This window comes from Crocodylus siamensis, chromosome 1, assembly GCF_052110815.1.
Source record: "Crocodylus siamensis isolate JL-2025a chromosome 1, ASM5211081v1, whole genome shotgun sequence".
Lineage (NCBI taxonomy): Eukaryota > Metazoa > Chordata > Crocodylia > Crocodylidae > Crocodylus > Crocodylus siamensis.
The window spans coordinates 282,470,522-282,495,290 of NC_143395.1; the positions used below are offsets into that span (position 1 = coordinate 282,470,522).

The following is a 24,769-nucleotide window of genomic DNA, read 5'->3' on the forward strand; positions in this document are numbered from 1 at the left end:
CCCTGCTAACTGTATCTTAGATTTGAGTAAATACAATATATTGCCATTTGACAATCTCTTCTTCCTAGCCCTGGTTAGAGTAATGTTTTCACCACTATATACATTTTCTCTCTCTCTCTTTTTTTTTTTTTTAAATCATGGCTCATAAATGCTTCTAGTTACTGGGGAGGATTTAGAGAAAGAATGTAACTCTGTTTAAAATACTTCATAGTGGCTGGCTCAGAGTCAATAGGACAGGTAAACAGACCACGTTTTAAGCAGATGCCAGCAGAGGGAATAAAACAGCGCCCATAGCTGAACAGCCTGATTTGTAACAGTCTAGGCAGTAACACTAGGATGGTGCCACTGGGCCATCAGCGAGGATCTGGGTTTTCCATTCACCATGGAAAAAACACAGTAAAACCCAGATTTTCTCCTTTAAAAGAGAAAAATGTGGGAAACTGTGGGTTTTCCCTTGCAGGCATGCAAGGGGCTGAGGGACTGGGAGAAGGGTGATCAGCAGGGTGCACCATGTGCATGTGCACATGTACACATATGCACATAGCCATCAGGCAGCCTAGAGCCACTCCCCAAAGGCAAGTTGAGCAGCAGGGAGATGGAGGGAATTCAGGCCCCTATAGTGAAGGGAAGGAAGAAGCTGGGCAGGACTGGGCCTGCTGCCCAGCTGGGGCAGTGCTTAGGGCTTAGAGCCTGGGCCCTGAATGCATGGCTGCAAGGCCTGAGTCAGGAGTGGAATGGGGCCACAGGCGGCGGCTCATCCGGGGGGGGCTGATTCCTCACTGCTGCACACACTCCTGGGGGGGGGCCAAGGGGGACATGTACCCCCCACATGTACCCCCACATTTCTGTGCAGGGTGGAGGTGGGTGTGGGCTTCCCATTGCAGGCTTCATCTCCCCACCCTACTGCCTTCACCCCAGGGTCTCCAGAGCCCAGCACGCGGGACCCAGCACAGCAGAGCAAAGCAGGGTGGGGAAGCTCAGTGCCCCACACCACCCTGGAAAAGCGCCCCCTGCCCACCCAGCAGCAGTGGACATGGAGGCACAGAACTGTGTCCCTTGCAGCTGCCAGAGAGCCAGGGAGCACTTTGCCATGGTGGTGCGGACCTCCCAGCAGTGGTAATGAGCTTCCCTGCCTGACCCTGCTGTTCTGGGTCCTGCCCAGTGGGCTGCGAAGGCCCAAAGGATAGGGCATCAGGGTGAGGAGCTCGAGCCCACAGTGGACAGCACACATCTGTCCCCTCTGACAAGCTCTGGTCTGGTTATGCCACCCATGGAGAAAAGGGAGCCGGGCTCTGCAACCTGCTATGCCACAGCAATGGGCAACAGCCAGAGTTCAGGCACTGCTGCGGTGGGCAGAGAGCCCCAGATTCCTGGCCCCCTAGTTTGGGCATTGCTGCAGACCTGGATGCCCACTCCTCTAGTCTTGGCAGCTGGGGGGCAGGTGTGGGTGAGCTGTGGGTTGGGAGTGAAGGGCAAACACATGGGCAGAAAATTGGCATATTGGACAGTGTCCTGGTGAGCAAAGGGGGCAGGAGGAGCTCTGATTTTCCGTGATAAGAAACCCAAATCAAACACCAAAATTTATAGGTATTTAGAATTTATTTTATTGTAGTAATTGAAGCACTAGTAGACTTCCAAACTACTTCAAAATTGTAAATATATGAATAAAATATTGTGTTAAATGCCACTATACATAGGTATCAATTGCATTTCAATCATGGAGAAATGTGGAGTTTTGAGGTTTTAATCAGAGAATTTGTGATTTCTTTAAACAGAGAAAACCAGGATCCCTGGCCATCAGAGACCTGTGCTTTTCAATGTTAGTATCACTATTAAAGGAGTATAAGGCTGCTAGTGTCTGGAAAAATCAGGGATAGTATCAAGAACAGACTGTAAAGAACTCTTCGAATTTACTGCCAAGAGCAGAAATTCCAAAATGCCTGTACTATTACATCCCTACACTAAACACATTTCTTAGAAATTTCAGTCCAAAAGAGCTCCTGTTTTCCTTATGTCAGAGAACAATTATATATATTCTCAAACCAGTCTAAAATGCACCAGTTCACTTCCATTCCCACACAGAAAGCATAGCTCAGTTCATAGATGGAAAGGCTGTATGTGTTAGCCATTCTCATGAGATATAATTTTTATACAAGCAAGATGTGCGTATTTTCTAACACTTCAGAGGACAGGCATATGAACCAAAAAAAAATTAAAGTGTGTAATGCAAGTTTGTGCTTTATCATTCGCCATCCTCATGGTATAGATAATGAGAAACATTTGGAAATAGTTGATATAAAACACCAAAAAACCTCATATGAATTTGTAGACTTCTAATTACATAGTTTTAATAATACATAAACTCCTAATGTAAGTCTTACAAAAAACAAATAATATACTCATTTCTGATTGTAACAAAATGTTTGTGGTCATCTGATAAAAAGGAAATACAACTTTGAAGATACTTCACTTCAGCACACCATGTGTTTATTTTTACAACAGCTAGAATCATGGGACATATCTGGGGTGATATACTATGATAAGCACTATTCATCACCAGATTTGAAAATAGCCTATCAGAAGCAAAGGTTTTTTCAGGTTTGCAATGTACAAAAATGTTTTATATATGTCTTAATATATATTTTAATGTCATGCATCTAAAAATGCTTTTATTTATAAATTTGAACAGTTGAAAAAATGTGAAGACAGGCTCAGAAGATGTCAGTTCACAGACTGAAGTGTCACCCCATCTATAGATATTTCATTCAATTTAAAAAACATGGGGAAGGAAAGGAGCTCATATCTTTATCTCTGGCTCAACGTCTGCATTGACACGTTAGTTTAGTTTGGATGGTAGTCCACATGTCTCTCTCTCCCTCTCACGCAACACATATGTGAGCACAAAGACAAAACCTAGACCAGCTCCAGCACAATCTAAAATTGATTGGCATTTTTGCCCAAGGGAGGTTTCTGGGCTGACCTAACATTAGCTCTCACCCTAGAAACCCTGGCTTGTATTGGTGAAGGTTGAAGGCATGCAGCAAAGGTCACCCTGCAGCTGTCTAGCCCTTACATATCTAGTGAGGAGAGTGGGGGTAACTTCAGTTTCTAGCTCCTCTTAATCCTTTTATCATTTTAAGAAGAGAAAGCCCAAATTAAGAGCTAATTAAAAGGTTGATACTAGAACCTTTTGTCACATGAACTATTTTGCAGTATACCTGGTGAATTCAGATTTCCACTTCAGTAACTTTTTAAGATTATTTATTGTGAGAAGGACTAGAGTGCTTTGTTTTCCCATAGTTTCTTATAAAAAGGTGAAATGCTAGGTGCCCTAGGCTTCATTGTGGACTATTAGCTCCTTCATCTGGCTAACTGCACACAGGCTATATGACACACTGCTAATCTAATGGGAAGGAACTGATAAGTCTCAAAGAACGTAGGTGCTGGTATTTAATCTTTCAGTTCTATTTATGACGACCTTTGCTGGTTCTTGAGTTTTAAAGCATGATTGGATATTTATTTTTAATTCAGAGCTTGTATATAGTATGATTCCAATGTGTTACTTGAGTTGAACACATTAGTTATCCCTGCCCCCAATTAACTTCTTTCAATCTACTGTAGTTTTTTTTTCATTCAGCAAAGATACAAATAAGTAAATGAGTTTTCAGTCTATGATTTAAGTATGACAAAAATTTCCATTACATTCTGCCAAATTTTGAGTGAGCCTCAAATGGTGACTGATTAGGTCTACATTCACTAACAACAAACCAATGATACATAGTAACAAAATAATAAAGCAGGTAATTGTTCAATATGCTGCAACACAGCATTCAATAATTAATTTTCTGCGATCAACATAGTCTCTCATTTAGTTCCGTGATAGTGATAGAAGTAAAAGTTCAAGCTTTTAGTCATAACTTCATATCATGCTTTCTTCTCCATTTTTAAGGAGAGACTGTCAGCCTGAAAACTACTCTCTTTCAAGTGAGCAGGATAAAAATAGTTTCACACGTTGCATCAGCCCCCTCATCAGTTCATATTATTTTGAAATTACATTTTAGGTTTTTATTTTTATACTTTAAAAAAAAATCCTCTCCCAGTTTGTGTGTAAAATATCCAAAGTATCTGGGGTGAAAAGTGAATGGCATTAAAGGAGAACAGCAGAGCTGACTGTAGGTAAGGACCGTTAAGTGCAGATGTTAAATAAAATGATATACACACATATATACACATATACATAATTATGAATATATATATTCATATGTGTGTGTGTGTTTTCTAATGTGTCTCTTACAACCATCTTGGATAGTTCTTCACAAACATTCTTAGTGGCACAAGTAACTCTGAAGTTGATAATATCTTTAAATATATTTGTGTTTAACAATTAGAAAAAGAAGAAGCATCGTTCCAAAGTTTATATGCTTTAACATCCAATTAATAATATCTTTGTTACTGCAGTCGCCTCTTGGGCATTTGGAGGGCTAAACTGCAGTAAACCTCAGGTACATAAATGAAACCTATTAAGGTTGTCTTAGTCAATAAAATCTAATTGCTTCAAACAATAGCAGTGAACCAAGGATAACCCTTGCTTGTGAATACTACAGGAGGCCACCACAAGGTACAGTCCCAACCATTCAGTAAATGTTGAAATCACTTAAGTAAAATACTCTCAACAACCCTTCCCTTTTTCTTTTCCCTCCCCTAGAACACACACAAATGTGTTCTTGACACAGGGACAGGAAGCAATTTTACGATAATATTTCAACAGCCATATGGCTGTACCAAGGAAGTTTGACCTTGAAGCCGATTATTGTTGCTATTAACCTTTTCACTGGCTTCCCAAAACATCCCCAGACACACTGATTTGACCATGGTAAACATTGCTTGCAAGTCCTCTTTTCCCCCAGCCCCATGTAAACAAAGGCACAGAGCGTCCAAATGACACAGTACTTTTGCCCTACAATATGCTCACTTCACAACACAGAAGAGTTTCAGGTACACACGTCTGTGTTTTGAAAGGTTTTGTGGTATGAGGGACCCAGTTAGGCTACAAAATGGGCTGTGCTCCAAATCAGTACTTAAAAATAGTTTAAGACAACATTGTCACACACTGGAATAGGCCATAACTATTGAAAGATCTTGGAAAACATTTATAATCTAGATAAAGTTTGTTTTTAATTTTTAAAAATGTTCTAACCACTTTGTCATGTGTGTGACAAAGGACTGAACAGTTAAGAACAGCTTTTTAACATAGCAAATATCATGTCGTAGATAGGGCCTAAAACTGGAAGAAAGTCTTGGGACAGTCCTGTTTGCTAACCAGGGAAAGTACTCTAAACATTGGTACTCACAACCTCAATTTAATTAGTGCTTGTGGACTAAAATGATATTCCATTAATTTATTTGAAGTTATATTAGAATAATTACGTGATTTTAATATTACTGTATTTTTATTATATTCTGTGCTTAGTCAGAGATAGAATTTCAACATTTTCAGTCAAAGTCACAGATATAATGTTTTGTAGAAGAAAGACTGGCACCTAAGAAACAGCTTAAATGTTATCAGGAATGCAGTATGTGCTGTACCTAGATATTGCTATTATATATGGAAAGGATGTTAAACACTGCTGGTGAAAATTGAAATTCCAGGCTAGATGGTGGAGGAGTAAGGATGAATTGATTAGTAACTCCATCCTTAGAAGTGCAATTTTATACAAGTCGTTGTTGCATGCAACTAAAATAGCTACTTACCTTTTCCCATGTGTTATTACCATGGTACTTTTACACAAAAGAGCTTCATGTTCTCCCTTCCTCTACATGAAGGCAGACAATACAGACCACCGCCTAATTTATTTTTCACAGAAGCTTAACTTCTTCATATAATTAAAGGTATCAATATCTTGATAAAACATACAACTTAATCCAGACAGCAGTCAGTGATACAAAAGGGCTAGTAACCATCTCCCCTAGCCCATTTAAAGCTTTTAATAACTGACACTTTTAATATTTAAACATAGTTAAAGCAGAGGGAGATGCGATTTTAGTGATATTGTTATTAAATGCCCCATCCATTAAAGCTGTAAGATTATACCTAGCAATTAAGGCACAGATCCTGAATGAACAAATATACAGACATATACCTTTACTTAAGGGAGATTTCTGTGACTGCATGATGCAATGGGCATGTCTACATGTGCATTTTAGTTTGCATATGTGTTTTAGTTAACGGGCATTACATCTGGTATCTCCATTGTGAGGTACTAGGAAAATGCTCATTAGCTTGTCTTAATGTGCATTAACTAAATAGCATAGGTTTTTCAGTGACATTTTAATGCACATTAAAATAGGCTAATGCACAGACCCAATGTGCTTAAGTGTTTACAGTATGTGGCCCTAATATATTGGAAGTGCTTTCATAATAAAAGATAAGTGCTGCACGGGAATATCAATAATCACATAAATCTATTTGGATGGGACTAAAAACATCATGTGGATCAAACCTAATACTCAGCTCAAATGTATTCAACAGTGCATAACTATGTGTTCTGTTTTAAAGTTTAAAAATATAGTAGGATACATGCAAGGAGTAAACACTAGTCTTTTTAAGCATACTTATAAACTAAAGTAAGAAAAGAAATGCAGACATCTTTTGAAATAAGAAAGATAATATTTCTGTCCTTTGCTCTAAGCACAGCCATTCTCTATAGTATTTAATATTCCATTTCCTATTTCCTTTCCATGTCACATATGTAACAATAATTATATTAGAGCATCTGTCAATAACAACTGTCCTTAACTTCATTAATAAGAATTTCATGAAGAGTTCACTTCCCATACCCTGACAGTTTAGGATGAATTCACAATGCAAGCCACTATATCCTGAGATAACCTCCAGTGTACAATAATAAGTCTATCATCTATTTAATTTTAGGTTAGTGTGCATTATATTTTAATATTTTTTTACATTGTGTCACGCCTCAATTTATTTGTAGGAACTCATTAATGTTTATAGAACTAACTCCCTCTTTTAGAAAGGGCTACATATGGATTAAACCACCACTCCAGTGTAGAGCCAAGGTATAAAACATTACAGTTTCTTAAAGCTAGCAAGGAAAGCTTGGAGACATGCAGGCTACAAAATTGTGTACCGATCTTCAAACAGTAAAAAAAACACGAGAAGAACTGACTTGGTCAAAAGCCAATATACATGCCCTCATCTCCTTTATGTCACTGCATTATCATTGTTTTTTCTCATTGCTCTGAAGGAACGTTCAACCCATTACATAAGACTGTACAAGATTTTACATATCAGAAACCTTTGCAATGTAGTCCTTATCAGACTGATAAGGCACATAATAACATCTCATTAAACCTCATTCTTCACAGGAAGTACACTAGCCTAAAATAGGGCTTGAAACTGTCATGTGCTCAAGTTAAAAAAAAACAAAACAAAACAGTGAAACTTGCCTTAAACAACTCAAAGGATTAACAAAGAACTGCTGCATAAAGGGGTGCGTGTCTTATGAAAAGAGAAGCAGAATTATACTTATCTTGGTTGGGCTTACTTTCAGGGAAACAGGATTTCTAAAACAACTGTTTGCTGAAGACAGCATGGAACTATTGTGCAGGATTTACACTGTGTGGATTGCTTGGCCTGAGTATAGTATTTTAATTTTAGGTGTTGAAGCCCTCCCCCCCGCTTTACTGCAGATTATATACTCATTTGAGTAGGTACCATTTTTCTGTTTAGGTCTTCATGGCTTCAAGATGCTGTGCGACTAGAGCTTCCTAAATAATCTCACTGTTAATATATATATTTTTACACATATAAAAGCCTAAGCCTAGCATGCTCATTTGTTATGCTTTGATTTACTATCAAAAGCAATTATTGGTAGCAAGAAATATACAGTGTTTGATGCTTTAAATCACATGGTGCCTGTGAGTCTTGTTCAGAGAGGGGACAAGCAACACAATGGCAAAAAGGGCAGGAAGGAGAGCAGCAGGTTGGTCAAAGAGCACAGAGCAGGAAACAGAAAGCAGAGCAGTAGACAAGGTGGATGGTGGGGTGGGGGTCAGAGTAGCACTCAGGGAGTGGGGGTGAAGAGCCGATTTTTGGCATGCCTGGCAAAAAAGGTTGGTTCCTGTTGCTTTAAATAGTGATAATTAAGGTCTAGCCACATGGGGCAGTTGTACATATGCTTGAGCTGCATCAGCTGCATTGCATGCTTTGTATAAGTGACAAAATGTGCACCAGACCCGAGCGAACGTTGGTGGTGCACTTTTCAGCTAAAACACATCAAAGTTGTTTTAGTTCAGAAGTGCACCACCACCATTTTCTGTGCGCTGATGCGTATTTTGCCACTTATACACCTGCACATGATGCAGTGCAGTGCACGTCAGCTCACATGCGGAGCAGACTCAATTAATCGAGCCTGCTGTGATGCACTGGATCTCTGGTGCATTGGAAAATGAAAATATATGTGTATAAATGCCCATAAGCAGCCAATTGACATGTTAGATGTACATGTAAACAGTTCACAGTATGCTTCACACATACACACCTGCTTAGCCTACACAGAAAGAGAAAGAAATAAGGAGAGAGCTTAAAATCAAGTCAGTTACTATTTGACAAGAGCTAAAGGATAAAGGCTTCTCTTGAGCAACAGCTCATCACATTTTTCACCAAATTAAATTCTCTTCAATAGCATTCACTTAATTTAAAGCACTGAACCAGCGCTTTCAGTTTTTTTATGCATCCAGATAACAGCATGTGAAATGCCAAGCCAATATAGGGTCGCTTTGTTTTCAGCACAGAACATTTACACAGCCAAACAAAGTTAGATGCCGCTATGTTTCTCTTAATAAAAATAAGACTTCTATGCCGAACCAAAGCAAAAACAGTAACAGCTTCCATTTCAAAGAATTGGATTTCAAATCTTGAACAACCAGTAAAACAATGCACTACCACAATATTCCTCTTATTGCTTTTTCAAGCAATTACAATGTATAAAAACAATGTATACCTTAATATAGTCAAACTACTTTGCTTATATCCTTCAGGCTAAACCATGTCTGCCCACCTTTGCCCACCTGAAGTCACCTAAATTTTAATTGGATCAATCGAGGAAAACAGCATCTTAAGTCAAAACCAAACTTTACCTACCCAACCCCTGCAAAATTCTCAACTATCATGGACTGTTAAAAATCTTGCTTTGTTTAAATGGCCAAAACAAGAAGGAACTAAAGGTCTACAACCACAATTGTCTAATGTAGGTGTCCAAGAGAATTAGCCTCCTTAACAGAAAAAAAAAGTATCAGCCATGACCATGAGCCTGCACAAGTTCTGTTGACTTCAGCTGAGCATATGAATGTGTAAAGCCTCTGACAATTGGTCAGAGGTAAGCTAGGTACAGACATTATACTTTTACCAGTATGTGATCAGAAACCAGTCTACATTGCATACCTGTAACATTTCAGCAGTTCAGCACACAGACTGGTTTAAAAATGGTGAAAGCCAGTCTAAGATTTGCTCCCCCTACCAAAGGACAAATGTATATTAAGTTTGCTACCAATCTAAACTATGCCACTTAAAGAAAACTATGTAATTTATATCGATTCCGCCTCAGGCTTTTTGAATCTGTGAATTAGCCATGGACACCTATGTCTGAAAATTTTGGCCTCCAAAGTTAATGCTTTTGGATCATGACAAATATATATGCTAAGGACAAATACAAATGAACAGCAACATACTGAGCATGAGCCATAGTCAGTGCACAAACTGTCTTCAGTGATTGTGCAATAAAAAAAAAAGGTGATAATGATGTATGGGTAACCTTACTCTTTACTACTTTTAGGCTTAGTGCAACAGCTTGGCCTCATCTGACAGCAGTATAAACGACCTTTAATTGCAAATTCTGTCTTTAGATGTAGACCACTTGACTGGCAGAGACAAGTTCTCTTAAAATTAAATTAAGAAAGGGACACAACCATGTGGCTGGTGGTCTGACTGGTGTAGCCTGCTGCTTTTGAGAACTTGATCTAACACTTCTAACTCAGGGTTAAATGGAAGTCACAACAATGTGGCAAGTTCCGAACAATTAACTGTCTTTAGAGAAACTGTACAGGCCTGAATTACCCATTACATCACATGTACGAGGACAGCCTGAAGACTGAAGGGAACAACTGCAAGCCCAATGGGGCTGTCTTGGAGTCTTATGCCATAATTTTATGCTGATATTCTGGAAACAATGAATACTTTTTAAAAAGCAGAAATAATAAGTTGAGGCATATCATCTTAGGGTGAAAGAACAAGTTGTTAGAGCAGAAATGTGGCCCTAACACACCCCTGGGAACAAGCTTAATACTAATAACTGCATACATAGCAACTTTAGCTTTACAGAAAAATGTAATGAAATGACATCATGGAAGGAAATGGATGTGTATAAAAATGTTAATAATAAATAATAATATACAGGTGGTCTACTCAACACGTAATATAAACAGTAGAAGAAATAATGCTTGAGCTGCCTATTTAGTCTAAGGCTTAGTGCTTCATGAACAAAATTCCTCTTAGTATGCCGAATAAAAATAAAATAGGTCACTGTAAAGCTTTACATACATGATTTTATAGAGAACATCAGAATTATGAAGTCCAAGTGTTTGAAAACAGAATAGTCTAATAAAAGATTGCAGAACAGCTTAAAACTCCTCTAAAACAAAAGAAGAAAACAACACATGAACACACACAATTTGGAAATCACATAGAAAGATGTGGATCAAAAAATTATCATGATGAAAACAGAAAAATCTAATATGCCATAACATTTTGACCACATCACTTTAGACAGTCTCCAGGAAGAAGAACGGAGTCAAATTTGACTGTATCCTTTTGTAAGTGACTCTTGAAGAAGCGTCTGTTATAACTGAAGCATGGCTAATATATCTTACAAGTGAATTTAATTTCTTTTTGTCATATGCACAAGTACTGCATGTCAACCTACGTGATTAACAGATTATTATTTATTTGTATTGGACTGCTGCCTTAAGTCACCCACCTCCACAAGATTGACAGTAAAAAGAAAAATATTTGAGGCCTCAAAGAGAACAGGTCCACTGTTGACTGGAATATGTAAACACTCGTGTGTTGCGTGCTCGTGCATGCACATACCCACACCTCACATACTTAAATTCTCTATATAATCCTAAGTAAGTGTACTTTCTAACATTCAGGGGGAACATAGGAGCTTTAATAAAAATTTCAGTGTGTTGTAATATGGGATTACTGAAATGAGAAGTCCACAATATGGATGATTTGACCCTAGAATTATTAGACTCAGTACAGAGTCAGAAAAGAGAGAGCGAGGATCATTCAAGGTTTATGAGGTAACTGTCCTAGTCAACCCAGACTAAAGGATACCAAATTATCATCTCTAGTTTACTTCCTGTATTGTTAGATACAAATCAGACTGTGATTATAGCCTTTGCTATAAGACTGAAGACACGCCACCCTACAAAAGAGGAAGGGTGTTTCTGTGGAAATCTACAGAATGTAACCAAGCTGATGCTAAAGACAGTCTTAATATAAATTAAACTCTACATAAAACCAAAACAAAACCGTAAGCTATTTAATGCCACTGGTGCAAAGACTAGGCTTAAAAGACCGAGTGAGACTGCAGTTGGAGTACTGTTTCCAGTTCTGGGCGCTGCACTTCAATAAGGCCGTGGAAAAGCTCAAGAGGGTCCAGAAAATGGCCACCCATATGATCACAGACTTGCAAAGCAAGCCATACAAGGAAAGGCTGAGGGACCTGGGCCTCTTTAGCCTGAAGAAGAGAAGGTTGAGAGAGGACTTGATAGCAGCTTACCGCTATATCAGAGGAATGCATGAGGAGCTCAGTGAACAACTGTTCACTAGGGCACCCCTGGGGAAGACCAGGACCAATGAATAAAAACTCCTGGAAGGCCACTTTAGACTTAATACCTGGAAAAACTCCTTTGCAGTCAGGGTGTCCAGACTGTGCAATAAACTCCCTCCAGAGGTGCTGCAGTCACCTATCCTGGAGGTTTTCAAGAGGAGACTGGACAGTCATTTTGCTGGGGTCACTTAACCTCAGTTGTCTTTCTGCCTAGAGTGGGGGAGTCTGGACCCGATGATCTGCAAGGTCCCTTCCAGCCCCTAACAATCTATGAATCTTTGAAAAGATCAGTTCCAGCATGGTAAACTATGTGCCTAAACCTGATCTACCCTTGTCTCAAAAAGCAACTCAGAATACCCAACTCCAGCAACCACAAAACACTTCAGATGCTTTATCTTGGGTCTGTCTAACAGCAGCACATAGGCTGCATGTAGCCCATGAGGGGTTAATCTGCACCCTTCCTCCTCCCATCCAGTTGCTGCTCCCCTTATTGCTCTGGCTTCAGTTACAACACAGGCTCCAGGTTTCCCTTCCAGTTTCTGCTTTCTATGCCTACCCCAGGAAGCAATGCAGTGAAGCTGAAAGAGCCTGCAGTATAGCACAGAGGGGGAGCCTGTAGGTAATGATCTGGGGGGTAGCGGTAGGAGGTGCCCACCTGCCCACAGGCATGGTGCAGTTGTGGCAGAGGCCACCCACCCATGTGCATGGTGCATCAGGCAATCCACAGGGGGCAGCCTATGGGGCCCATAACTCACACTTTTGCAGCCTGTGGGGCATGTGCCCCCAGATGATGTGGTCCATGCAGGATGTAGTACTCCACTGCCCAGAAGTTGGACAGCCCTGCCTTATCTCATTCCTTTTTTCCTAGATGGATCGTAAAAATCCCTAGACTCTTAGGCTTCTGCAATATATAGAAGCATTCTCAGAGCAGCCAAGTCAGTTTAATCCAGAAGCATCAGTAGAGAAGGAGTCCCTCTTTTGTATAACAGTTTAGGAGTTAAATCATTCAGATATGAAGTGGGAAACTTGGCTTCTTGGATTTAAACCAAAACCTTTTACCCTCCACAAGTGTATGCCCTAAATATTGGACTGCCTGGGGTCATCCTCTATCCATACTATTAAAGGTAGGCCACTTCATAGCCAGGAATGCAAGACTCAAGATGCCAGGAGAGCAAGCAAAAGCAAACCTGATACTGTAGCCCAGTGATTAGAGCCTGTTGGGGTAGGACTGGTATTTGGTTTGTACTCTCTGGACAGTTATGCATTTATGCATTTTTTAGTAGATAGCCTTTGGATACAAGCAGAAATAAACCTGAGACCACAGATGAGAATCCAGGGCTCCCTCATCCAGTGGACTACTCTAACCACTTAAGATAACGGAGCAGGCACCCATTGCTTGGTCCTCTTCTGATTCAATAGCCTGCAGTGTTGGCCTAGGTGTAACAGAATGAGTAGAGGATGCCTTACTCGGACTATTCTGGCTTAAAGTGGTTAGGGTACTGTAACACTGTTTACTCACAACTGTTAACAAGTGAAAAAAAAGAGATCTAACTGAAATGAAATAATTAATAATTAATCTGCCTATTAAGGCTTTAGGCAGATATTACTTCTACTTTCTTTACTTTGCCACTTTCATGAATACCCCAACAAAGGCATCTAGGGAGCCCTGGGAGTGGAGTTCTTGTTCTAAAAAGATACAGCTAAAATTTTTTGGCTAGTGGAATATTTGCCAAAAGCTGAAATTGTCAATAATTTCAACCAAAGTGTACACAAGACACTTGAGCAGAAATGGAAAGAATTAAATGCAGGGGCAATGCAGAGGTGGTGTGAATTTTTTGGGCCATGTATTTTTACACAGATAAGTATGTTAAATAGATTAAAAAGACCCACTGTACAGCTGTGATACTAAAAAAATACAAGAAGAAATACACATATTCATGGACAAAAAAAAATCACTAAGATACAATTCAAGTCATAAATAATTGTATATTAATTTATCACAACTAGAATGTTCATCCTACCAATGTTTGAAAGTCAGAGAATTCATTGTTAAGACTAGACAGACAATCTTATCTCTCATTCTGTATCACTGTGCATCTTTACCAAACAGTAATATTGTGCTGAATAACTATCCCAGGAAACATAGTAAGCACAACTGGAATTAAATTAAATTAAATAAGCACTCTGAAATAATCCCCGGACATGCTGGCATTCTTGTTACTCCTGGATGTGGTGTGTTAAGCATTTAAATTAGAGAACAGGGTCCTCCTCTCTGGTGAGAATGTAGCACGCTTCAAACTTAAGATACTGGAAATGGCCTCAGAGATTCAAATTACAATATGCCCATGAGCTTCCCTGATTTCAGTGGAGCTCTGTCCATGCTGAGTCAATTGTGGGATCAAGCCCCAGTTTGTATCAAGATGGCTTTATTATATTTACTCATATACCATACACCCCTAAAGTAGACACACATTGTATTTTGGGAAAGAAGGAGAAAGACTTTTTTCAGTCTTTTTTACCACAACATGTGCTCACCATACCTAGATGCTTCTAGCCACATGTAGAAGGGAAAGACTCCATTCATTAGTGTCAGTCCCTCTCTTGCTGTGGGTGCACAGGTAGAAGTTTAATTTTTTTTTTTTTTTTTACAGCCACTGTGAACTGGCACAATAAACAAACGGTTTCCTTGCTTAAGTCTTACACTCCCATTTTGGAAGTCTGATTTCCAGGAGGGAAAGTGGTATGCAAATAAATGCAGTATTCCGATTATGTGAGGTAGGTAAACAAGGTAGACTTGTGCTGTAGATAGTGAGGACTTGGCTTCTCATGTTTATAGTCAAATGAAACAAAATAAAAAGTAGTTTGGGACTTCAAATGGACTTAAGCATACAGGATGCATCTACTACTAGATGGTTGGCATATACCTGCGACAGTGAATATAAGATTCACAGAACTAACATATGGGTAGCACCAAATGCTGAATTAAAAGAGTATGGCTACTTTTTGGCACTAGTTGGCAGAAGGGTTTATATAGCCTGTAAAATGCAGGAGAATAATAAAGTTAGTATCCTGACGATGTTCACGAGATGTATTCCGAGTATCTTGGGCCTCAGACCCATTAGTATCGATGGTTATGAATAAGTTGCAAAGGTATTATAAAGTCGCTTGTCTGATCTGAGCTATGCATTTCCCCAATTAAATATCTGTATAGTTAGATTTCCATTCTATTACTCTTATATTTAAGTTGTAATTTTTAAAACATTTTATCCCCAGCTTGATATATTTTTACTACTTATTTCGAGAAGGTTACTCATAGCAAATACAGACTTCACAGAGATGGGGAGAGATCTTGCTTTCTTGCTTGTCTACTGTATAAAAAGTGAATTACTTGCATTAAAATAAGAACGATCTGCAAAAAAGATAATGGAGTATATGTTGTACACACCACCCCTCGCCCTGAAGACTCTCTTCACGAAACTGTTGGGGGAAGAGGCCAAAGATGCATAAATACAGGTTTATAGAATCAAGCGGCAAATAGGTTCTAGCCTTGATAGCATCGGCAGGCAAAAAAGGCAGTGGTGTAGAGAAGAAGCTTGATAAATAGACTTTCCTCCTCTTTCTTCAGTGGCTTTACAATGAACTGCCAATAGCAGCTAAATTACAATCTAGAGCAGAGGGAATGGTGTTTGTGAGCCAAGAAAAGAATGTTAAGATCTAATTGTGACAGAATAACAAGAATTCGACAAAATAAAGCAGAAAGTGCTCCCAGAAAATGGTTGAATTTTTATTTACTTTTCATAATTTGGTAAAATTGTTTATGGCTGGAAAAGGGCAAGAACACGATTTTGTATTTGCTTGTAAAATTTGCTCTTAATATATTTAATACAGTCACAGTACACACAATTAGCACATTATGTTTTTATCTTCAAAATGCTTTTCAGATATTAATACACATTAATTATCCTGAGCTCTTCTATAGGCCAGGGCAGGTGGTAAAATAAATCATTCAAATTCCAATCTCATTATCAAGTTGAGAAAGTGAGTGCCCTACTAACTGTCTTGTAAAATTACAAAGAACGGCCTTTTTCTTTTACAAATATTTACATAAATGTACTTGGAAGAGGGTGTCTAACTGGTGGTTTGTGGGCCACATGTAGCCCACAAGGGGTTAAATTGTTGTCCCCACTCCATCAGTACTCCTCCCCATTGCTCTAGCTGCAGAAGTAGGGGGAAGGTTGAGGGCAGGGAGGCAAGGCTGCAGGCTCCCTCTCCCCTGCAGTGTAGTGTGGCACAGCTGCAGTGCTAGGGGAGCCTGTGGCCTAAGGTGCCTGCAAGGCGCAATGCAGGAGGGTTGCTTAGAGCAAGGGTTCCCAACCTTTTTAGGTCAGCGATGGCAAACTGCGGACCGGAAGTGAGCAGCATACTGCAGGCCAGCAGCCAACCCTTTTTTTCACTCAGTATAAAAGGGTAGTCTGCGTATTAAAAAAGCCAGTGGGTTGGCTGCCGGCTCACAGGATGCCCATCACTTCCAGTCTGCGGTTTGCGTGTCCATGGTTATTTCCGGTCTGGCAGCTGACCCTCCTGCAAACTGGCAGCCGACCCTTCATGGCCCGGCACTGGGCCGCAGCCTGGGGGTTGAGAACCCCTGGCTTAGAATAGTGGTTCTCAACCTTTTTTGTACCAGGACCCATTTGTAAACATAGATAGCCAGTCTCAACCCAGTGCCCCTCACTCCCAACCCGCTGCCCCCTGGCCCCAGGCATCAGACCCAAGCGTATGGGTCATGGGATGGGTGTGGGGGGGTATGGGAGGCCACAGGCAGCTCCTGGCAGGCTGGAACTCTGCCAGTCTGCAAGGGAAAAGCTACAGTTTCCCATGTTTTTCTCCTTTAAAAGGAGAATCCATTTTTAAAGTTTGTTCATCCATTTCTAAAGGTTGTTCATAACCTTTTCATATATTCTTGTGACCCACTTTCACACCGTGACCCATGGGTTGAAAAATGCTGGCTTAGAAGAAGCAAGGTATCTGAGCATGCAGTGTATTTGGGGGGGGGGGATGAATGCAGGGGTTGAATGGGGGAGTGGGACATTGGGGTACAGTGTAGTGGGGAGGGAGCATCAGCCACGTGACGCAACAGAGGAAGTGGCATGTGCCATATGACTCCATTTGAGAGGCCAGTGCAGCATGTGGCCCCCAGCCACTTAGCAGTTAAATAGCCCTGACTTAAAGGAATGAAGGAATAAGACGTCTCCAAACATAATCCTATAACAGTTTGAAGATATTAGCAAATTTGGCAATCTGTTTTCCATAAATCATACACAACTGCTTCACTGTAATTACAAAACATTTTAAAAGGGTATGCATAAAACACAGTAAGTTTTAGAAGAACACAGGAGGCAATTATAGTTACTGACTCACTGTGATTTAGTATTTCCTCCATTTTAAGATACAAGTCTGTGCACAACCCATCGGTACAGCACAACTTATATGAAAAAGCTACCTTTCACAAGATTAATGCATGCATCTCATTTAGGACTGCTCATTTAAGTGCAATTGAACATCATATTTACAGTATACAAAGCACCCTTCTCTTTCTTTTGCATGATTTTCAGTCAATCCATCCTACAGGCTGTCAGAGAATAAATGGAGACATAACTAATACATCCAGCTGAATAAAATGTACTTTGAGCTAAGTTTTGGTGAAATGTTTAATGCAATGGTGAACACAAACATTAATATGCATACACACAAAAGTTTAGAGAGCCCAAACCGTTTCCCCTAACCATAAAATAGCATTAATGTACATTAATGTACAAAATACCCATATTCAAGTATTGTAACACTAAAGAACTGCACAGGAATTAGAACAGCAGAAACACACATCATCTGATCCAAAAAAGAAAGACAGCATAGTTCAAAAATTCCAGAAACAGTTTTTGTTGGCTACTTGACAGTAAGCAAGTTTTAACCAGTGAAGCTTAGTTTGTGAGGTAACCTCCTGCTCTTTTTCCTCTTCCTCCTACACCACCCACTGTGGCCTGCATTAAGAGTGCTATGTTTCATCTAGTCTGTAGCTGGCAGCGCTAGAAAATACAACAGAGAGACAACATTGTGCTCCTAAAGAAACAGGATCCAGCTGACATATCAGTATTTACATCAATCATTATATTACACTGGTGGTGTTTGTAAACTATACATATTAAGTACATTAATGCCACGTTTCAAATGTTTTGGTCCCTTACAGGTTGCAATGAAGATATCTTCTGTTCTGCCTACACACTGTCATATTTACGGTCAGACTGAGATTGGATCAACTTGTAGGTCCAGATTCTGATTCCATGTAGATAGACCCATTGAAATAAATAAGTCTGTTCATTAAATAAGTGTATTTGTACTGAGAGACAGCCTATTATCTGGTCTGTAATGTACAAGGGACTCCTATTTAATACTCAAACCCAAAGGAGTAATAGTACAGAAGACCCAAGGAACCATTTCAGTAACAAAAGGGACAAGACAACATTTTAAAAATATATTCAATTTGGCTTAATGCAAACAACAAAACCCCTATCCCCACAAAGTTCTGGTATTATATTCCCCTACAATAAATGTATTATTGGAAGCCTACATCCTTCAACCATTTGTTTAGTTTTTAGATCGGGATAAGGATAAGAAATTAATTTTGCTGTGAAATAATTTTTAGGACATGATTAGCCCTCCTTTTATGCGATACTGCTTCATCAAAAATCAAAGAAAAGAGAGAGATTAAAACTGTAATCCTTCTCTATACAGAAGTCAAATAAAATAGCATATAAATAAAGTTTATAAGTAAAAGAGAACACATTCTGAACATTAGAAAGCATTTGGTAGGACTCAATAAGCAAAAAAGTTCAAGACCAAACTGGTTTTTTTTACTCATGTGCACATAAGGATGGGGACAGGAAGAAGCAAGAGAATTTTGTAGTTGTCAAAGGTACCAGAAAGATATTTGTGGTAATAAATATCAGACTTTTTCTTTACAAGGCTTCTCCAGCCTATCTTGTCAGTGAACTTCAACTGTAGAACTAGGTACAGATGTACAGAAAACCCAAGGCAGAAGTGAGCTAAGTTAATGTGGTCTTCTTTAAGCGGCGTAGTTTAGATTGGTAGAAAACAGAACACACACTTGCTCGTTAGTGGTAAGGGGGGGGGGGGAATCTTAGGCCAGGTTCTGCCATTTTTAAACCAGCCTGTGTGTGCGGAACATATGTTCTGCTATGAATATAGGCTGGTTTTGCATGCCCAACTTCTGTTCTGTTATGGGTACAGACTGTTTTCCGAACACTTATGCTAGTAGAAGTGTAATCTCTATACCTGGCCTGGCTGTGAAGAAGTACTGGGTAAGAGGATAATTCAGCATTGATCTCTCTACTGAGACTACAGTCAAGAGTGTTAATTAAGACAGGTTTCTGTGTGTGTGGTACTGTAAACCAATCAAGCAACTTGTAGCTGCTGAGATATGCTAAGGCTGTCATATGGTCATAACAATCAGATTTTTAAAAATTGTAAATCTTTAAATCATACTAACTTCCCCTAATTCTATGTTTTTACTTAATCCTACAAAAAACCTGCATATACCTTTCATTGTACACCATGAAGGTTATTTCTTTTGGCAGGACGTTTTGAATCATTCTGCTGTAGGCTACTGGAATGTGTTAAAATCAGCATAAACTCATCAGTGCACATTTTCAAGTATAATAAACCTTATGTAATAAGAATTGCACATGTGCTAATCATAACAACACAATAGCGTCCTTTCATCAGTGCTATTATTCTATATGATTATTGAGTTCAGAAGTGTTAAATTGTAGATGGTTTGCTTTACCGCTGAGCTTCAGGGAGTACTCTGCAGAGAGTCTGTTCAGTGGTATAGGATTAATGAACAGCTGATAATGCTGCATTGCAAAATACAGCAGAAGCCAAAGTTAAATGTCCACTGGAGTTTGCAGAGTTCCAAAAAATAACAAATATATTATTCTACAGTTCAATAAAGTTAATCTAGTCACTGAAAGCAAGCCTTCTTCCTATTTGCTTATTAAAGATAATATTACTATTTAGTAACACTATTAATAAGACTATTTATTATTTTTCAAATTTAATCTAAAAGCCAGAAAACAGCTTGGCTGCTTTAGCATATAAATAATATATTTGCCAGCATAGGCAGTTTTGTTTCACTGGGGAAGATCCAAATCTGTTACCAGATCTTCCATTACAAGAACTTTCTGTATATAAAATGTTGTTACAAAACGCATTTAATCTCCATAGGACAAGACAAGATAAAAGGCAAGTAACAACTTAAGTTGGAGACAGAAAATCAAATTAAGTCAGAAATGTCATCAAATGAAAGTTAGTAGCATGGTAAATATACAAACCAGCTATTACCCAGGTATTAGTAAAGAATGCTGCTTTAAAAAAGGCTCATCCTATCCTCCAAGGAAAAATGATAAAGATAACCACTTAGTAGCAAAGTAAACCTCATCACCTTATAAAACAAAAGGATTCTGACCAGTATGAATCTAACTACTACACACAATTATTTCTATTGATGTATTCAGACACAGGCTATCATTCTTATCGAGTAACTAAGCAACACAATAAATTGTCTTAACCATCTATCTATTGCACTTGTACCTTCTGATAAATATGCTAGCTTCAACACCCAAACAAAAATATACTTACACCATATACTTTGCGAAAGCATTCAAAATGGTTACCCCTCCCCCATCCTAGGGCCCTGCTATATTCATATATGTTAGGGCGTAATGCAGTTTTATCTCAAATATGTTATCTAAACTTGTAGAATATCCAACCAGCATTATAGAATTCTAAATATACTAAGTCTAGGACAAGCAGGCATACATTGATGGTCTGTATTGCAAATTGCAACTAAACAATAAAGATAGACCCTCACATGATTAAATTTTCCTAATTCTAAATCTCTCCCTCACTCAGTGTCATGTTAGCAGCATAATTACAGACAAAGGGACTTGGAGAGAAGGTGCCAACAACCATACTATATCTTTTATCTTCAAACAGCAAATGCAGGAATCACCAAATGCTGATGTAAGGCAATATTTATCAAGGCCTTGACATCACTGAAACCAAGGACAAAGCAGACACATGAATGAAAAGTAATATATGAGGGAGGAATTATATCTGGGATATTATGCAGATAAATTTAGGTCTGAATTCATGACAGCCAAAACAGCTTGCAAAAGCCATTTTTATGTTTCTGTGCAACTACCATGTTTTAATAGCTACATTGTCCGAAGCTGTATACAGGATACAGTCTCTGTAATCTGAGAAAGTATAAACCTTCTCTATGAAAATGAGCATCTTTACTTCGACACAGGAACACTGCAACAAAATAGGCTTACATTGTTAATTCTCTATATAGTCACTATTAAATGAAATTCTATCAAATTAATTTCCAGACTGTCACAATTGTCCTTCATGACTTGCCTACCAAAGACAAGTTAAACGCCCTAAAGCCACATTTTTACCTCATGATATTTAAGTTAGAATTATCTATTTTGTATTTGCAAAAGAGGCTGTTCTTTTTAGGTAGAACTGCCATTCCACTGTTTTTGTTTAATTTCAACCAACTTGTCCAAGTAGGCCATTTGGTAGAAACCTATAAATGGCACCCAAGGGGTCTGGGTTCTTGCTATAAAGAGGTCAGCTATTTCCTTCCAACTAAAAATAGTCAAGAGGATAGAGGGAAAGAAGGAATAGAGCTGAATTTAGCAGCTGAAAAACAGTTTACAAAATTACTTCCATCTTGCCGCGTGATGGCTTTTTAAATTTTTTTTTTCTAAATGGGCCTGCTCATGAGGAGTAGAAAGTCTTTGTTATTTTGTAAGGCTGGCTAGAGTATACCCAGCACAGAAGTTAAAAAAGGAAACAAAGTAAAACAACAACAATGTAAATAAATGGTAGGCAAGATGTACAGCAAATATCCAGGAAAAGTACACCCTCCCCATACTGCATGAATTCAAACAATTACAACACTATCAGGTGGTTTTAACAAAAGACCCATAAGAGATGGAGACACAATCCACGTAGCAGACTGCATCATGATGAGTCAGAAGGTTGGGTTCCAGACCTGACTCTACCACTGACCTATGAGACTTAGACAAGCTACTTCCCTTCCCACCCACGCTCTAACTTGTCTATGTCCAAACAGACCTCTTTAGGGTAGTCAGTACCTATTCCTAGTACATGGGTGTACAGGACCAAGCATAACAGAGCCCTGAGCTGAGTTGGGGGCTCAAGACAACACTGTGATACAAACAGAATCCATGCAAAATAATTTACATTTGACCCCTACATTTAAAAATAGCAAGAAACAACAGGAAATACTAGAAGTAGACAGACCCCATCCCATGACCTAAGCACTGACTATCTGTATAGCCACGCAGAAGCCCTGGGTCATTTTCCACAGCCTAATGCCTTGATTCCCAAGATGGATAGAACACAAATAGTAGTTCATACCCAGTATTTCCCAGTACTGGTCTCTGGAGAACATTGATTCCATGCCTTAATGGTCCCTAAAGGATGTCTCATCTGGTCCTTTTCAGTCACAAGGGTGTGAGTCCTCAATAAATTATTGCTGTCTACAGAGTGACAACAATTCCAGAAGGTCTTCCAGGAGGCAAAGTATATTATAAAGCTCAAAAGGATAGGCCCTGTAACCATGGAGATGGGGAAATCCCATTTTTACATAAATGCAAAACCTGAAAAACTGGTGGGGCAGAAGCCTCAGAATTTTGAAAGGCACATAGTCAAGCAAGTTCCTCTGCTCTTCCATGCACTATATTAAAAAATATAAAAAGCGTAAACTTAAGAAAGTCTTAAGGGGACATACAGTCTTTCCAATAATAAGTAGTCCCAATATTAAGACAAATGTAGGCTATGAAAGTTAACTTATTTAGGCAGGAGGAGGTCGGGGTGAATTCAGAAGACAATTTTCAGAGAATTTTTGTCCTAAGGGCACTTGGACAGTTGTGTAGCTGCCAATGTTTACATGCATGCATAATTATGTATCCTCTTTAGTTCCCAAACAGAATTTTAATCTTATAAAAGGACTGGTTGTTCTTTAGCCCTGTGAAGGATTTAAAGCGAGATGCATACAGTAGCTCTGTTTAAATCCCTGCCTCTTTTACCATTATTGAATGTAGCCTAAGAAAGCTTTAATGCATTTTTGATGTGATAGATTCTCTATTTCCCTCCCTCCTCCCCCTTCTTTTCCACTCCAGCTCATGTACCAGACCTACCATGGGAAAGGTTTCCTGTTTGAAAATGATAGCATTTATGATGTTGCAATTAACTGTCACTGTTCAAAGAAATCTGAAATCCTATTCTGGCTTCAATGATGTTTCATAACATAAAAACAAACTATTATTTATTTTGAAAATATGAAATGCCTTCAGATTTGAGAACATGTTGCCCACATAGCTCGAGGCCTAAATCTACCATGGGCAGTCATGTGGTAAGCAAGTTTTACTGCGTTAAGTCTTGTATATGCTGTGTGAGCAGTCTCAGTTAAAGGCTCACTAATAAATAGGTCAAAGAAGAAAGATGTGATATTACAGCTGGCACAGGGAAAGACCTGCATTTGTTACCCATCTTCAGTTTTCCCATAGGAACACCAAAAATAACTTTATTTTTAATACTATTAGATTAAAATAGCAATATAAAAATTTTGATATTAAGCACAATTTTCATTATGTTCACAATCTGTCATAAGAATGATATTTTTGGAGGAATGAAAAGGTTAAACTTCTAGTATATTACACTAATATTTTTTTCCTTTTTTGTGTTCTTTGAGTATTGCAAGTGGCCCTATAAATAGATTACTTCCCTCTGTGCCTCCAGCTTTAAAAGTAAGTTGCATGTCAGGAAACAAAATGACCATACCAATAATACCAAACCATTCTGCAGGATGGCAACAGATCTTTTAATACAATATGAATGAAATATTAATGCTGAGTTGGAGAAATAAATATCTACTACAAGTCAAACTTTTAGGGTGTGGTTTTTGTGTTGTGCAATGTGCCTACTTAAGAATTCAACATGTAATTAAATAGGCCAAGGGTCATTAGCATAACATGATATTGGAACAATACTTGACCTCACACCCTATTAAACCAAAATATTAGGCCAACTGCTGGGATTAAAATAGCACCACAAAACAGGGAACAGAATCAAGAAGATTACAATAGTTGAGAGGAAAGTGCTGGTCTCTGGTAGTGTTAAGTATCAACAGTAGGCATATTAGTTTGGTAGTAACATCTTGTTGTCTTCAAGTGGCATTGCCAAATGACAAAACCCTTAATATTTTTTGCCTCAAAAACACATGCAACAGGTTTGCAATTTTCTTTTCGTGTAAACACTGCAGTGTTCTGCATTTAATATCAGTCACACTGAATATTTTTTCCCACAACACCAGCATTGTTCCATGAAGTTTCTTAAAGGCATGCTTTTAAGCTAGATGACAGCCTTGTAAATCATGAGGGGGGGTCCGGGGGCAATTAACTTGTTTACCTACTTGGAGCTCAACTTCGATTTACTGGAGTGGAGTGATCAACTCCTGTGTGCCTGCTGATTCAAAGACTGGAGATGAATGGGATTCCCCTCCCCCACACTGGGGTGTGCAAACTCCACACTCTCTACAGTGTATATACCTTACATTTCCCCCCACCAGCATTTTAATAATAATAATTAAAAAAATAAGAGCACCTTAAAGCCAAGACAGTCATTTCAGAAACTCCTGCTCAAACTTCTCAAACACCCCCTGCACAGATCAAACATAGGCC

General features: G+C 38.9%; 1 protein-coding gene across 3 annotated transcripts in view; it reads right to left on the bottom strand.

Annotated features, from left to right (window-relative positions):
• The window catches only part of TBL1X (transducin beta like 1 X-linked), a 317,070-nt gene that overhangs the window by 290,233 nt on the left and 2,068 nt on the right, over positions 1-24,769 (bottom strand). The gene's annotated exons all lie outside the window — the stretch shown is intronic.